The sequence below is a fragment of the Schistocerca gregaria genome, chromosome 1 (genome assembly GCF_023897955.1).
Source record: "Schistocerca gregaria isolate iqSchGreg1 chromosome 1, iqSchGreg1.2, whole genome shotgun sequence".
NCBI classification, from domain to species: Eukaryota; Metazoa; Arthropoda; class Insecta; order Orthoptera; family Acrididae; genus Schistocerca; species Schistocerca gregaria.
Genome location: NC_064920.1, coordinates 593552468 through 593569379, shown reverse-complemented (window position 1 = coordinate 593569379; position 16912 = coordinate 593552468).

Below are 16912 nucleotides of genomic sequence, written 5' to 3'. Positions count from 1 at the left end.
TTCTGTAGCACCACATTTCGAAAGCTTCTATTCTCTTCTTGTCCAAACTATTTATCATCCATGTTTCACTTCCATACATGGCTACACTCCATACAAATACTTCCTGACACTTAAATCTATACTCGATGTTAACAAATTTCTCTTCTTCAGAAACGCTTTCCTAGCCATTGCCAGTCTACATTTTATATCCTCTCTACTTCGACCATCATCAGTTATTTTGCTCCCCAAATAGTAAAACTCCTTTACTACTTTAAGTGTCTCATTTCATAATCCAATTTCCTCAGCATCACCCGACTTAATTCGGCTACATTCCATTATCCTCGTTTGGCTTTTGTTGATGTTCATCTTATGTCCTCATTTCAAGACACTGTCCATTAAGTTCAGCTGTTCTTCCAAGTCCTTTGCTGTCTCTGCCAGAGGTAGTGCAGACATAATGTCTTCCGTATTTATTTATTTACACGTCAAGTTCCGTAGGACCAAACTGAGGAGCAGATCTCCAAGGTCATGGGACCAGTCAGTACATGAAGTTACAACATATAAAAGTAATAACAAAAATAAAATGGTTATGAACCCGAAAAATGTTAATCCATAAGTTTAAGTAAACGCTGTACTGTATATGGTCAGAGAAGAGGGGAGGAGGTTGTTATATATGCATCGTGGCGACAGTTTGCAGGAGGTCGAGCGGTCAGGACTTGAGAATTGGCATCCTGGGCTGCCGTTAAATGACAGAACAAGAAATTAGGTACAATAAAGGGAATATATTTCAGTGTATGGGATACACTGGGCGCTCCTAGGGTCGGATGTTACCAGGTTTAGGCCAGTCTAGGAGTACGAACAATTAACTGAAATGGGCAACGCAAGGGGAAGCGGTTCATGTTAACTTATGTTGGTGGCCGGTCGTGGCAAGCAGAGCCAGAGGCTCTGCCTTCCGAATAGGCGTCTGGTCTGCTAGAGATCTGGATTACAAGATGGTTCAAATGGCTCTGAGCACTATGGGCCTTAACTGCTGAGGTCATCAGTCCCCTAGAACTTAGGACTACTTAAACCTAACTAACCTAAAGACATCACACACATCCATTCCCGAGGCAGGATTCGAACCTGCGACCGTAGCGGTCTCGCGGTTCCAGACTGCAGTGCCTAGAACCGCTCGACCACACCAGCCAGCGGATTACAAGAGAGAGAGGCAACTGTGTTCCGCGCCGCAGAACACTCCAGCGTCCACACACATGACGTTTACCCCATTGTTGGCTAAAACCAATGGCGTAAATTCGCTAGCAGTTTCAACTGAAGTCTCAGGGCGTCTCTGTCAGCAACTTTAACTGGACAGAACTGCCTCGGTTTTGAAAGACAAGCAACTTGTGTCACGTAGGCACAGCGTAAGTTGCTCTAGGAGTAAACTTGTAAAAATTTGACTGGGTCTTTCAAATAAGTTTTTAAAACCAGTTCACTAAAATATTCCTTGACTGGCTGCAACCATGTACAACGCAATTAACAATACAAGAATCAGCTTAATTTTTCAAGGAACTCTTCGACAGAATATCCTGTAAGTAGCGACCCATGAGGAAGCTCTGGAGTTTCGATTTGGAAGCGCGTGAATTACTGCTAATATTTTTGAATTCGAATGGTATCTTATTGAAAATGGATGCACCAGTATACTGCACTCCGTCCTGGACAAGTTTTAAGGAAGTCCGATCCAAACGCAGATTCGATTTCTGCCGAGTATTAACTGAGTGAAAGCCGCTTATTCCTGGGGATAAGCCAATATTATTAACAAAAACTGACAGTAAGGAACATATATATTGAGAGGCCAATGTCATCATACCCATACACGTGAACAGGGGTCGACAAGAGGTTCGCGAATGTGCACCACATATTGCCCGAACCGCCCGTTTCTGTGCCAAAAATATCCTTTTAGAATGCGAAGAGTTACTCCAAAATATAATACCATACGACATAAGCGAATGAAAGTAAACAAGGTAGACTAAATTTCGTGACGAACGATCACTAACTTCAGATATCGTACGAATAGTAAAAATTTAAACACTAAGTCTTTGAACAAGATCCTGAACATGGACTTTCCACGACAGATTACTGTTTATCTGAACACCTAGAAATTTGAACTCTTCAGTTTCACTAATCATATGCCCATTCTGTGAAATTAAAACGTCAGGTTTTGTTGAATTGAGTGTTTGTAAAAATTGACTCTCACTGTTATTTAGCTTAAGTTTATTTTCTACAAGCCATGAACTTACGTCATGAACTGCACTATTTGAAACCGATTGCACACAATATCCTTTACTACCAAGCTAGTGTCATCAGCAAACAGAAATATTTTAGAGTTACTCGTAATACTAGAGGGCATATCATTTATATAAAGAACGAACAGGAGCGGCCCCTGATACCTGGGGCACCCCCCCCCCCCCCCCCACTTGACTGTACCCCACACAGACCCCACATTGCAGCCATTCTCAACGTTATGAAGAATGACCTCCTGCTGTCTGTCGCTAAAGTAAGAGGCGAACAAATTGTGAGTTACTCCCCGTATTTCATAATGGTCCAACTTCTGGAGCAGTATTTTGTGATTAACACATTTAGATGCCTTTGCTAAATCAAAAAATATGCCTAGCATTCGAAACCTTTTGTTTAACCCATCCAGTACCTCACAGAGAAAAGGGAATATAGCATTTTCAGTTGTTAAACGACCTCTAAAACCGAACTGCACATTTGATAGCAAATCACGTGATATAAACTGATCAACTATCCTTACATACACAGCCTTTTCAATAACGTTAGCAAACACTGATGGCATAGAAATAGGTCGAAAATTATCTCCACTATCCATTTCTCCCTTTTTATAAAACGACTTTACTTCTGAGTACTTTAATCTTTAAGGAAACTGACCATTTGTAAAGGAAAAATTACAAATATGGCTAAATAGAGGGCTAACATGTGCAGCACAGTTCTTTAATATTCTGCTAGACACCCCATCATAACCATGAGAGTCCTCAGTGATTTGATTATTGTCTCAATCTCCCTCTTGTCTGTATCGCAGAGGAGTATTTCAGACATCAATCTCGGGAAGTCATTTATTATGATTCCCTGTAGAAACTAAATTGTTAAATACTGTACATATATCTGATTTATCAGTAACAGAAATATTTTTACTACTAACTGACATTATATCTTTGACCTTGTGCTGCTGACCAGACACTTCCTTCACAACTGGCCATTTGGTTTTAATTTTATCCTGTGAATTAGCTATTCAATTTGCATATATATTCTCTTTGCCTTCCTAATAATATTTTTAAGCACCTCACAGTACTGTTTGTAACGGGCTACTGTAGCTTGATAGTGACTACTTCTAACATTTTGATACAATTCCCGCTTTGATCTGCATGATATCCTTATCCCACTAGTCAGCCGCCTGGGCTGCCTATTGCTGCTAGTGTCTTGTTTAGAAGTTCTAATAGAAAGCAACTCTCAAAGAGCATGAGAAATGTGTTAAGGAAAGCATTATATTTATCATCTAAGTTATCGGCACTATAAACATCCTGCCACTCTTGCTCCTTGACAAGGTTTAAAAAACTCTCTATTGCTCTAGGATTAACTTTCCTACATAGTTTGTAATTACGTGTGACATTTGTTTGAGTACAAAAGCCTTTTAATCTTAAAATTTGTGCATGATTGTCTGAAAGGCCATTCACACTTTTACTAACAGAATGCCCATCTAGTAATGAAGAATGAATAAAAATATAGTCTATTCCTATGCTACTGTTCCCCTGTATCCTAGTTGGAAGAAACACATTCTGCATCACATCATATGAATTTAGGAGATCTACCAACATCCTTTTTCTTGCACCATCATATTCAAAATTTATATTGAAGTCAACACATATAACTAATTTCTGGTACTCCTACAAAGTGAATTAAGAACCTTCTCTAGCTTGAGCAGAAATGCTCTGAAGTCATAGTTAGGGGACCTATAAACAACAACAATTAGAAGTTAACTTTCACTAAATTCAACTGCCCATGCAAAACATTCAAATATCTGTTCAGGGCGGTGCCGTGGTAGTCTATGGACTCAAATGAAATAATAAATGAAAAGCACCAGTTTGCTTTTGTTCTACAGTATTACTTTCATTGTTAACCGGTTTTCGGCTTACAAGGCCATATTCAGACATTTACTGAGTATTATCACCAAAGAAATGAACTACTGTTTTTTACTGACATAGCCCCACCCCGCAAAGGAACTCCCTGAAAAACAGCCAGCTAATCTGTATCCTGGCAGAAGCGTACCAGGATAGTTAAATTATACATATCATGATACTGCCAGGTTTTTGAGGAAGCTCGCCGTTCAGGATGCAGTCTTAACGTTACGCCGATTTCAGTCCACTATAAGATACCGTCGAAGCTGGTGAACGAATCGCTGTCTCTTCCTTAATTGCCTCTGTGATGACGCTAATAAAGTCTTGTTCTGGTCTATAGACGTTGTTGCAAGCTCTTCTCTTCTGGGCAGACCATTTCACGATATTACAGAGGTTCTATTAATGGGCTGTGCTCCACAGCAAACCAGTCTGGCTTCAGTGGCAGCAAGACATTCCCATGCACAAATGATTAAGAAAAACAGATGGCGATATGGGAAGTGACACCAGTAGTTATGGCCTGAAGGGAATCACAGATCATCAGTGGAAAAGGAAGTCGAAAACACTTGAAAACTGGTGCTTCAGTATCTTAACAACTGTCATCTGATGTTACATGCCCAGCTGGTAATGCTCTTGTCCTTGTGCTGCCTTTGCACTAGGATTTACGAAGGCGGAAATAATTCCAAAACGCTTCATACATACTTTTTGATCAATAAAGTCACTCTTCGTCTACTGCATGGTTTCATATGTGACCTAGGCAGCTAAACAGCAGAGCTAGGCACATTCAGTGCCGTTCCTCCTGCGTCAATTGACAGTCGTTACCGCGGCTACGTGGATAATTGAGGTGAAGTCGTAAATGACTCAAACTGCAGGCTGCATACTCAAAACCATGTGTACCACTGTATTTACCTTCTGTAGGCTAGACAGGTAGTAATTTATAGAATACCACTTGTGATGCGCGTTTGAAGAGACAGCTGATACATACGTCAGCATCATCTTTGTGTTTCGGTTACGCCACCTACATCGATTATATTGAGCCGCCAGCAACAGCTTAAACGGTAACGCAGGTTTCAGGAAATGATGCACATAAAAAAAAGAACGAAACGTGAACGACGTATTAAGATTTATTCCCGTTGTAATCCCTTACGGAGCGCAGAAACAATGACTGGTTAGGTACCTCGCTCTGTACTTTGTTTAGTCTTGTCGTCACATTCCAACGGGAGCAATACGTAAGAGGTTGTGGTACATTCTAGGAGTTCTCAGTAAACGCTAGTTCTTGGAACTTTGTAAGTAGGTTCTCGCAAGCAAAGTAGTTCTGGTGTTCCAGCATTGTGGTGATGCTCTCCAAGGACGGAGAGGGTAGGCCGTGGTGGGGGGGTGGAAGAGGCAAACAAGCCCGTGACACATTCTGTGCTGCCCTTTTTAGTGCTATTATTATCAGCCGCCACACCCTTCAGCAGTACTCTAGAACGGGTCACACTAGTGTCTTATAAGTAATCTCCTTTCAATATTGACTGCATTTTCCCACGTGCAGAAGTCTGCCATCTGTTTTACGTACGACTGAGTCGATGTGATCATTCGACTTCATATCCTCTCAAACTCTTGCATCCTGGTATTTGAATACGTTCATCGATTTAAGTTGTGACGCACTAATACTGCACTCGTTGGACCTACGTTTTTGCAGCTAGTATAGTGTGCAGTTTCTTATTTTTGAACAATTAATGTAAGTTGCCAATCTCTGCACCACATTATCGATAACTGCCTGGATATTTGTGTACTTTTAATAGATAGTACTTCGTGATAAACAACTGAAGCACGTGCAGAAATTCTTAGGTTAGGCTAGATTTGTCTGACAGGTCATTAATGCACAGGCCGGCCGGTTTGGCCGAGGGGTTCTAGGCGTTATCAGTCTGGATCTGCGCGACCGCTACGGTCGTAGGTTCGAATCCTGCCTCGGGCATGGATGTCTGTGATGTCCTTAGGTTACGTAGGTTTAATTAGTTCTAAGTTCTAGGGGACTGATGACCTCAGATGTTAAGTGCCATAGTGCTCAGAGCCATTAATGCACAACATGAACAGGAAGGGACCCAAGCCACTCCCATGTGGTATACCTCGTATTCTTCTAGCTTTGTCGATGATTCGTCATCCAAGATGACATTCTGCGTCGTCCTTAGAATTGCTTAGCTTAGTCACAGTAGCCATTTGCAACAGCATATAACCACATCGTTAACACACTGTGGTGTGGTACTAACGCAAACGCTTTTCGAAAGTCAGAGACAATGCATCCATCTGCCTAGATCCAAGGCTTTCAAGACGTCATGTAAGAAGCACGAGTTGGGTTTCACATATGTGTTCCTAATCCACACCGATTGGCATGGAAGAACTCACTCTGTTGGAGGTACCTCACTACATTGGAGCCTATAACACGTTCTCAGATTCTCCCAACACAATGTGTGTGGTCCATCTTATCTGATCGGGACTGGTTTCATGAGAAATATGCAGTTCGCCTGCGAAATACTCTTTCTTGGGTCTTACAGACCTGATTAACGTTGTACCGAACAGATAACATGAGTCACATACACTTATTTGGTGTCTAAATATAGCAATTGGCTTCTAATGTGTCACATGGCGCCAAGTATCGGACACCGGGCGATTTCCCTACTAGATGTCTTTCAGACGCATTTTGTGGCTCAGCATAAGGACACATACAAGGAAATACACTTGTGTTAAGGAACCAAGAGCCGAGGAAAACAGGCTCATGAACCAAAGAATCTATTCAAAAAGTTATTGCCGGTCCTCCTCTCAATAGCAGCTGGCAAAATCCCATTCGATCTAAATGTTCAGTTCTAAATCTTGTTCAAATGGTCCAAATGGCTCTGAGCACTATGGGACTTAACATCTGAGATCATCAGTCCCTTAGACTTAGAACTACTAAATCTTAACTAACCTAAGGACATCACACACATCCATGCCCAAGGCAGGATTCGAACCTGCAACAGCAAGAGCAGCGCGGTTCCGGGCTGAAGCGCCTAGAACCGCTCTAAATCTTGTATATAATGAATTTTACATTAGTAAAAGTTCAGATATTCAAGGAACTCTGTGTATACTGCGTTCTGCGTAGAGTCTGACTTATCGACTTTGAAGACTGAGGGTGAACATTTTCGGACCTAGCCACATGTTACTCGCCGACCGTGATGTCACTGGATGTGCACTTCTTCAACGATCCTTTGGTCATAAAAGGACGTACTGGTTGCTGATCGTTTCAGAAAGTTTCGTTGTATTTCACACCTTCATCGTAAGCCAATATTTCAGCATAGTTTTGTTTCTCGATTCTGGACCCCATAATACGAAGCTGATTGCGCTCGATCCACGTGTAGACACCTCACACGTGCTGTGAAAGAGGCAAACTAAGAATTGAAAAATTACGAAATTCTGCTTCGTAATCGACATACCAGTCTCCCAAATCTTCAGTGTCAAAATAACGCACTTTTTTGAGTGTCCTAAAACGAGTATTTTAACGTGGTCTAAAATGGTTATTTCCGACGATGTGGAGTCTTAAAAAAACAATTGGTATGGTTCTTAATATAATGAGTGTTACTCCTTATGAGAACTCTCAGCAAGTGTTCACAAAGCCGGTAGAAAACACTGAGAGTAGAATGACATTTTCACTCTGCAGCGGAGTGTGCGCTGATATCAAATTTCCTGGAAAATTAATACTGTATGTCGGACCGAGACTCGAAAAGCAAGTGCTCTACCGTCTGAGCTACCCAAGCACGAGTAACGACCCGTCCCCACAGCTCCAGTTATGCTAGTACCTCGTCTCCTACCTTCCAAACTTCACAGAAACTCTTCTGCAAACCTTGCCCCCGAAAGGCAAAGGTCCCGAGTTCGAGTCTCGGTTCGGCACTCAGTTTTAATCTGCCAGGAAGTTTCACTGAGAGTAGTGTCGTAACAAGAATCATTCCAACTGGAAAATGGTTGTCGCCTTGGATGGAAACTTACAAAAACTATTCCGTGAAAGGTACAGAGCGCTGTCGAAAATTATCGCTACAAACTTGTTCACATCATAAGAATTTTTGTAGACAGTTTTGATCACGGGGAATAGATTCACAGCTAAGATCTTAAGTTATAGCTGAAATGTGAAAGTTGCCTGTGTCATATATTTTTAGCCGACAATTACTTCCTTAACTGGAAAAATTAGTTTAGGGTCCTCTACTGCGTGTATAATTAAGCCCATAAAGATTTGGACGCTGTGTAAGAACAAAACTTATTTAGGCTACAGTAATAGCACAGAATCAGTAGTGTTGTTAATGTTTGCTAGTTTCCTAGACAGCTAGTATATTCAGCTTCCTAAGTATTGCTGTGACGAAAATAACTCCGCTTGGCATGGGCATTGATGCTCTAATAGTGTTAAATGTGGAGAATAATAATGACGAAAAGTTATAAAAGTCATTGACCTATACCATATGGGTTGCTCTGAGAGAACATCATCAGGCATTCAAGTGTGTGTTTTCCATTAGATAGCAAAGAGTACCCACAAGTATGGGAGAATTTTCTGCCTGGAGAATAGTACACATAGGAACTCATGACGTGTCCTGCTCCGTGTTTCAATCCAGTGACCGAGTTTAGAATCAGATCATGGAACGCACACTACAGGCCGTTAGCATTTCCTGTTCTTGTCGTTGTGAGACATTCCAGTTCGTATTCAGTTCAGACAAGTCAGTACCTCTACCGTGTTCGTGTTCTGTTCAACCTGTTATAGGGCTGTCTAGAGGCAAAAAGCTGGAAAGATACTGATTCCAAGGTGCTGGTTTTTTAGTATAACACCCTTCGCTATGCAGAAAACTCTTCAGATCGAGTACAGAGATCCTTGAGATATTGCTAGAATTGACAGGATCTTGCAGTACCAACGTAAATGCAATGAGTTGTGGAGTCATGATAAGGAAACGTTATTCACTATATTCGTACACGGGAAAAAATTCCCATTTCTGTAATTATTATCCACCTACGCTGTTTGAGAATTAAGTAGTAAGAAGTTGCTACCCAGTAACACGAACAAGAGCTAAAGAAGGTACGTAATTTCCTTGAATCTAATATGTATTAGAACAGTCAACTTACGAAATAACCTCGAGGCATAGCTGCATTATCTGCTCATCTACCAAATGGCACTTCAAAATATTTAATGTAATATGTTTGTTGTTGTGCTGCAATATTTGGAAGAAACGAATACTCTATTCCAGTTCGTATTCAGTTCAGACAAGTCAGTACCTCTACCGTGTATTTACGTGAATAAAATTAAAGCTACATTTCGATGTCATAAACGAGGAAAAAATAAATAAGTCTGAAGTAGATGGCAAGTTAAATCATTTTCTACACATAACGGGATTTTCGCATCGTTCTCTACAGACACTCGTTATAGTCCACCGGCTGCGCTTTTCCATCGTGTTAGTATCGCCATGCAGTTGCCACAGTACCAGGTCAAAGCCGTGGGATGAACCCATGAGAGACATTTATGCCCTGCAAGTCACATTACAGTGTGTGGGAGAGAGAACTCATTGTACCACTTTACTTTTCCAGCTACGAATTGCACTGAGGAACAACAACCATCGCTAAGTATCGATGTAACGTCAATAAGCTCCGAAATTAATATCTGGGGCAAACATGTTTTTTAAAAAATCAACGGTATTCGTGCATTATTATTTCTATCTAAGACGTACTTATGTACTTGTGCTGTTTTTATTATTATGTTTAAATCAAATGTGGTAACAGCTATGAGCTGCAGAAAGTCTCTACATCACTTAAAATATGAACATTATTTAAGAGTTTCTTCATGTTTGGTGCCATAGCCCTGCTACAGCGATTCAACATAGTTCTTCTCCGTTGTCGTTTGTGAGTACTCACAAATATAATGTCACAGACGACCTGCTATCACGTGCGTTAAAGCGCAGTAGACTGATGGAGCTTCGGCTCAGCATGTCTTGCTAGTAGATGCTCCTGTCTCAGATTTTACGTATAATTCATATTGGTAATTGCTCCACAATTTCCTAGATATTGGCAGTTGGATATGGAACCAATTTTAACACCGGTTTTAGCTTAAATTCAAAAGAAAAAACATTTAACAGCCGAAGCGGATCCACACTGGTGGGTTTTACCGAATCGCCGTTCTCAGTACAACGGAACACGTCTGCCGCTAACGCAATCACTACAGATTAAAAATGTATCGAGCTGCGAGGTCAATCCATCCAATCTCTCTCCTGTTAATAGCACGTCCACACGTCAGTCCACTGAGCAGATCCCAGACTAATGAAGCAGTGACAGTGGAAAAGACAGCAGCAGTGCACGTCAAAATCTCTGTCTGCGCACACTCGTACATGTCGTTTCACGAAAGATATATGATTCGGCATTTAATTGTATAAACTGAGCAGTAGCTGTAGCCCGGCCGTTGTGTGTCAGAGCGGCTTCTGCGAGTCTGACAGTCCTGAATTATGAATGAGCCCGAGTTCTCCTGCTATCTCCACATTGCCTGCTATACTCGCGAAACCCTACCATCAGCCGCAATCGACTGTTACGCCGGCTTTTGCTCGGAACGAACCGGAGGCATTTTCTATATCACCGCCCACGTTTTATTCAGTATATCAATACAATTTTAACATAAGCACACAGCGTTCTCGCCTTATGCAGTCATCTCTTTCCGATATTATGCGTCTAACTTGCCTACTACTCGCCTGCATTTACAGGGTAAATATGCTCAACTGTGCTCACATCGTACTTTCCATTACTTTTGACAAAAAACAATCAATACCGTCACTGCACGATAGCGATGGAAATGTTACCGATGACGGTGCCACTAAAGCGAAGTTACTAAATACAGTTTTCCTTAATTACTTCACGAATGAAGACGAAGTAAATCCAGAATTCGAAGGCAGAACAGCTGTTAGCATGAATGACCTAAAATTAGATATCTTAGGAGTTGCGAAACAAGTCAAATCACTTAATAAAAGCAAGTCTTCGGGTCCAGATGCTATACCAATCACGTTCCTTTCAGATTATGCAGACACAATAGTGCCTTTCTTAGCAATCATATACAATCGCTCACTTGAGGGAAGGTCTGTTCCTAAAGACTGGAAAGTAGCACAGGTCACACCAATATTTAAGAAAGGAAATAGGAATAACCCATTGAATTACAGGCCTATATCACTGACCTCAATTTGCAGTAGAATTTTGGAGCATATACTGTACTCGAACATTATAGATCACCTTGAAGAAAATAACTTATTGATACATAACCAACACGGATTCAGAAAATATCGTTCTTGTGCAAAGCAGCTGGCTCTTTATTCCCATGAAGTAATGAGTGCTGTCGACAAGGGATCTCAGATCGATTCCATATTCCTATATTTCCAGAAGGCTTTTCACACCGTTCCTCAAAAGACACTATTAATCAAATTGCGGGCATATGGAGTATCGTCTCAGTTGAGTGACTGGATTCGTGATTTCCTCTCAGAGGTCGCAGTTCGTAGTGATAGACGGTAAATCATTCTGTAGAACAGAAGTGATATCGGGCGTTCCGCAAGGTTGTGTCATAGGCCCTCTGCTGTTCCTGATTTACGTATGTGATCTAGGTGATAATCTGAGCAACCCCCTTAGATTGTTTGCAGGTGACGCTGTAATTTACCGCCTAGTAAAATCATCAGACAATCAATTCCAATTACAAAATGATCTAGAGAGAATTTCTGTATGGTGCGAAAAGTGGTAATTGGCACTAAACAAAGAAAAGTGCGAGGTCATCCACATGGGTACTAAAAGAAATCCAATAAATTTTGGGTATTCGATAAATCGCACAAATCTAAGGGCTGTCAATTCGACTAAGTACCTAGGAATTACAATTACGAATAACCTAAATTGGAAAGACCATATAGATAATATTGTGGGGAAGATGAAACAAAGATTGCGCTTTGTTGGCAGAACACTTAGAAGATTCGACAAACCAACTAAAGAGACAGCCTACATTACACTTGTCCGTACCCTGCTGGAATATTGCTGGGCGGTGTGGGATCCTTGTCAGGTAGGATTGACGGAGGACATCGAAAAACTGCAAAGAAGGGCAGCTCGTTTCGTGTTATCACGCAATGGGGGTGAGAGTGTCACTGATATGATATGAGAGTTGAGATGGCAGTCACTGAAACAAATGCGGTTTTCTTTGCGGCGGGATCTACTTACCAAATTTCAATCACCAACTTTCTCTTCCGAATGCGAAAATATCTTGTTGACGCTCACCTACGTTAGCAGATATAGATGTAGAAATACTGAAACCGCAAGTAGATCGACGGATCATATTTCTACGTCTACTCAAACATATATTTTAGATCAATATTTGTCTTAGGAATGGCTCAGGTTTATGTGATAAACACTAGAAGTAATCGGAAATTACGAGAATGTTGCAGTTAGCAAGTGATACGGACGAATTTCTCAGACTGATTTTGTTGTCAAACAGACAAAACCGTCTTAATGAAGCACTGTCCATGCAAGCGTGCTCCGACAAGGCTCGGTGCCATGTCTTTGGTAGTTTAGCTGCTGGTAGGACCACACTTGCCGAACAGGCCCCGACTGAGGAGCCAACCGTTCTGCAACGACCTGTCATTCCCTTCCCTTTCCTTAACCGCCAGAGACAAGGTGTAAACTAAGTAACTCAGAGTCCCTTGCTATCCTTAGTTATTCCTTTAGCATCTTTTTCATCAGAGGGTTGCTTTGAGACCTGGTGAAGCCAATCTTCGTAGAGGAAGAAAACCTTGATGACAAATCCTGACCCTCCATGTTGAGGGTTATGCAATGGCCCAGCTCCCCATCCATAGAAAAAGATAGCCAGCTAAAATACACAATAATATGCCTCGCTTTTCGAATATTTTTAATGGAATTCCACAACGGAAACGTAAATGGACTAAGCTTTGCCATCTCGAATGTACTGGGCATGCGTAACAGACAAGAATAAGGTCTAACGGATTACACAGATGTAGCTGTACTTTCCGAAAAAATAAAGGTACTGTGGCGAATATCTACTTGAGTTCCCGCATTCTTTTAGAGGAATAGACAAAAGCAGTAGGGCGAGTATCGAAATGTCTGAGGAATGTGTTTATGAGAGCTTGCTAAAGCTCAATCTGAGATCTAGAGCAATTAATGTTCTGATATTGGGAACGTATGCCCCTATCAAAGACTCGCCGTTGAAAGCAAAAGAAGATTTGGGCAGGTGCTGATAAATTCTATAGAAGTTGATCCAAGTGGCCATGAATTTATGCTGGGAGTTGATTCTCATAACAGAGTAGGGAAAGAAGGCTGTTGGTATGTATGGGGAGGATGTTAGGAATGAGAATAGGAAAAGGTTGGTGGATTTATTGGACCAGTAAGAACTACGAGTAGAAAATAAATACACGCTTTGCTCACAAGGATATACATAAATTTACGTGGTATAACCCTACAAGAGGGTTGAAATCAATTATTGATCATCTAATATTGAGGCAAAGGGCCAACTTAAAAATTCAGGATGTGAGGGTTAAAAGAGGGGCAGATTGTGGAAGTGACCATCGTTTGGCGGAATGTAAAATTTATGTTCCCTATACCTTCCGGATTAGCGGCGACCAGAAGAGGACGCAACACGCTGACCAGCCTGAGATCATCAGGTATAACTTGGACTGTTTAAAGGAAGATAGCGCTCATACAAACAGCGATTGGCAAACAAGCTGGAGAATGCACAGAGAACAGTAGAAGAGGAATATGAGCACGTAAAGAAGGCCATAAATGAAGCAGCGAAAGAAGCCCTTGGAGAATATGAGAAAAAGACGGAACCAGTCTGGTGGGATGCAGAAATAGTGGAGAAAACTGAAAGGGAAAAAGACGTTCCCGAACATAAATGACAGTCAAAGTAGAGGCAGATATAGGACACTAAATAGAGAAGTAAAAAGAGAACTGTTAACAAGGAAAAACAAGGTGTGAGGAGAAATATGTGAATATGAAGAGAGGATGATTGGTGGGGATCGTAGTGTTGAGGCATGGGGAACAATCAAGTCAATGTGAGGTCATGGTCAATGGACAACGTATTTCAAGCATTTATTAGAGGAAAATCGGCCTAAAATTGCGCATTGTTGTGAGGTGTGAACGCAACAAGAGGAGTTATGGCGTTTAGATATAAAGGTTCATCAAAAGGCCGTGAGGACCTGTAAAATGAAGAAGGCATCAGGAAATGGATCAATATATCCAGAGCTGATGAAGTTTGGTCCTCCGAAATCGTTTGGGATGCCATGGAGGCTGTCTGAAAGAGTATTAAATGGAGATGATGAACCATCGGAATGGAAAACATGCTACATGACACCGGTGCATAAGAAACGGTAATGTAATGATACAAATAATTATTGAGGATTGACAGACTATACTCGGAGGTACTAAAAGATCTGGTAGAGAAAGAAACAACTCACAAGCAGCAAGAAGAGGTAGCAGGATTCCGAGCAGGAAGATCGATAGTGGACATCATCTTCATAATGAAACAAATATTTACAAAATGCGCAGCTATTGGACTGTAGATGCATGTTGCATTGATCGGTCTACAGCAAGCATATGACAATGTACCGCCGAGAAACTACGAAAAAGTTGAAAGAGATAGAGTTAGACAAAGAAGGCTGTTATGAAATTGTATGAAAATAATACAGCTGTAGTAAGGACTGGTAATAGATGAACAGAAGATTTCGAGGTGCATAGGGGTCTACGGCACGGACCTGGGCTGTCGCCGATCCTTTTCGAAGCTGTATATAGGAGCAATCCTGCAGGCTTGGCGTAGAAAATGCCAAGTTTTGGGTGTGACAGTAGAGGACAGTAAGTTATTTAGCCTATATTTTGCAGATTACCAGATTGTACTAGTAGGAGATGAAGACGATCTGAGCTGTATGATAAAAGAGCTTAAAGACGAATTCAATAAGGATGGCCTAAAGATGAACATGTAGAAGTATGAACACTTGACTGTTGAGATGGAAAAAGTAAATAATTTGGAGATAGATGGCGAAGTAATTGCAGGTGTGGAAAAGGCAAAGAATCTTGTGGTATTATTTAATAAACAGGCCACAAGCAATGGTGAAATCACTAGTAGGATTAATGAAGGACGAGTTGTAACAGGGGCAACGAACTCCATTCTGTGGAACAAAAAGACAAACATAAGTAAGAAAAGAATATGTAGAACTGTTCCCCAGTGGTTAGTTTTGTACAGAGCAGGAGCCTGGGACGCTCGGACAAGAAATAACAATAAACTGCTTTCCACTGAAATGGATTGTTTTAAGACGAAACTCAGGCTGTATTAGGATGGATAGGATAAGAAATGACGTAATCCAATAAGACTGAAAATAAGTAGCGTATCTTTGACGACATGCATATGCTTGCTGTAGAAGGGAACGATCTATTGACACGTAATCAGCATGGCTTCATAAAACATCGCTCTTGTGCAACGCAGCTAGCTCTTTATTCACACGAAGTAATGGCCGCTATCGACAGGGGATCTCAAGTTGATACCGTATTTCTAGATTTCCGGAAAGCTTTTGACACCGTTCCTCACAAGCGACTTCTAATCAAGCTGCGGACCTATCGGGTATCGTCTCAGTTGTGCGACTGGATTCGTGATTTCCTCTCAGGAAGCTCGCAGTTAGTAGTAATAGACGACAAATCATCGAGTAAAACTGAAGTGATATCAGGTGTTCCCCAGGGAAGCGTCCTGGGACCTGTGCTGTTCCTGATCTATATAAATTACCTGGGTGACAATCTGAGCAGTTCTCTTAGATTGTTCGCAGATGATGCTGTAATTTACCGTCTAGTAAGGTCATCCGAAGACCAGTATCAGTTGCAAAGCGATTTAGAAAAGATTGCTGTATGGTGTGTCAGGTGGCAGTTGACGCTAAATAACGAAAAGTGTGAGATGATCAACATGAGTTCCAAAAGAAATCCGTTGTAATTCGATTACTCGATAAATAGTACAATTCTCAAGGTTGTCAATTCAACTAAGTACCTGGGTGTTAAAATTACGAACAACTTCAGTTGGAAGGACCACATAAATAATATTGTGGGGAAGGCGAGCCAAAGGTTGCGTTTCATTGGCAGGACACTTAGAAGATGCAACAAGTCCACTAAAGAGACAGCTTACACTACACTCGTTCGAATATTGCTGCGCGGTGAGGGATCCTTACCAGGTGGGATTGACGGAGGACATCGAAAGGGTGCAAAAAAGGGCAGCTCGTTTTGTATTATCACGTAATAGGGGACAGAGTGTGGCAGATATGATACACGAGTTGGGATGGAAGTCATTACAGCAAAGACGTTTTTCGTCGCAGCGAGACCTTTTTACGAAATTTCAGTCACCAACTTTCTCTTCCGAATGCTAAAATATTTTATTGAGCCCAGCCTACGTAGGTAGGAATGATCACCAAAATAAAATAAGAGAAATCAGAGCTCGAACAGAAAGGTTTAGGTGTTCGTTTTTCCCGCACGCTGTTCGGGAGTGGAATAGTAGAGAGATAGTATGATTGTGGTTCGATGAACCCTCTGCCAAGCACTTAAATGTGAATTGCAGAGTAGTCATGTAGATGTAGATACAACAAACACATCTGAATTGGCCTGACCATGTGAATAGGATGAATGAAGCTAGGATATCGAATAAGATAATACGATGGATACCATCCCAGCGGAAGAAAAAGGGCAATCCAGCTGGCAAAATGATGAGGAGGAGGCAATGGAAGCAAGGA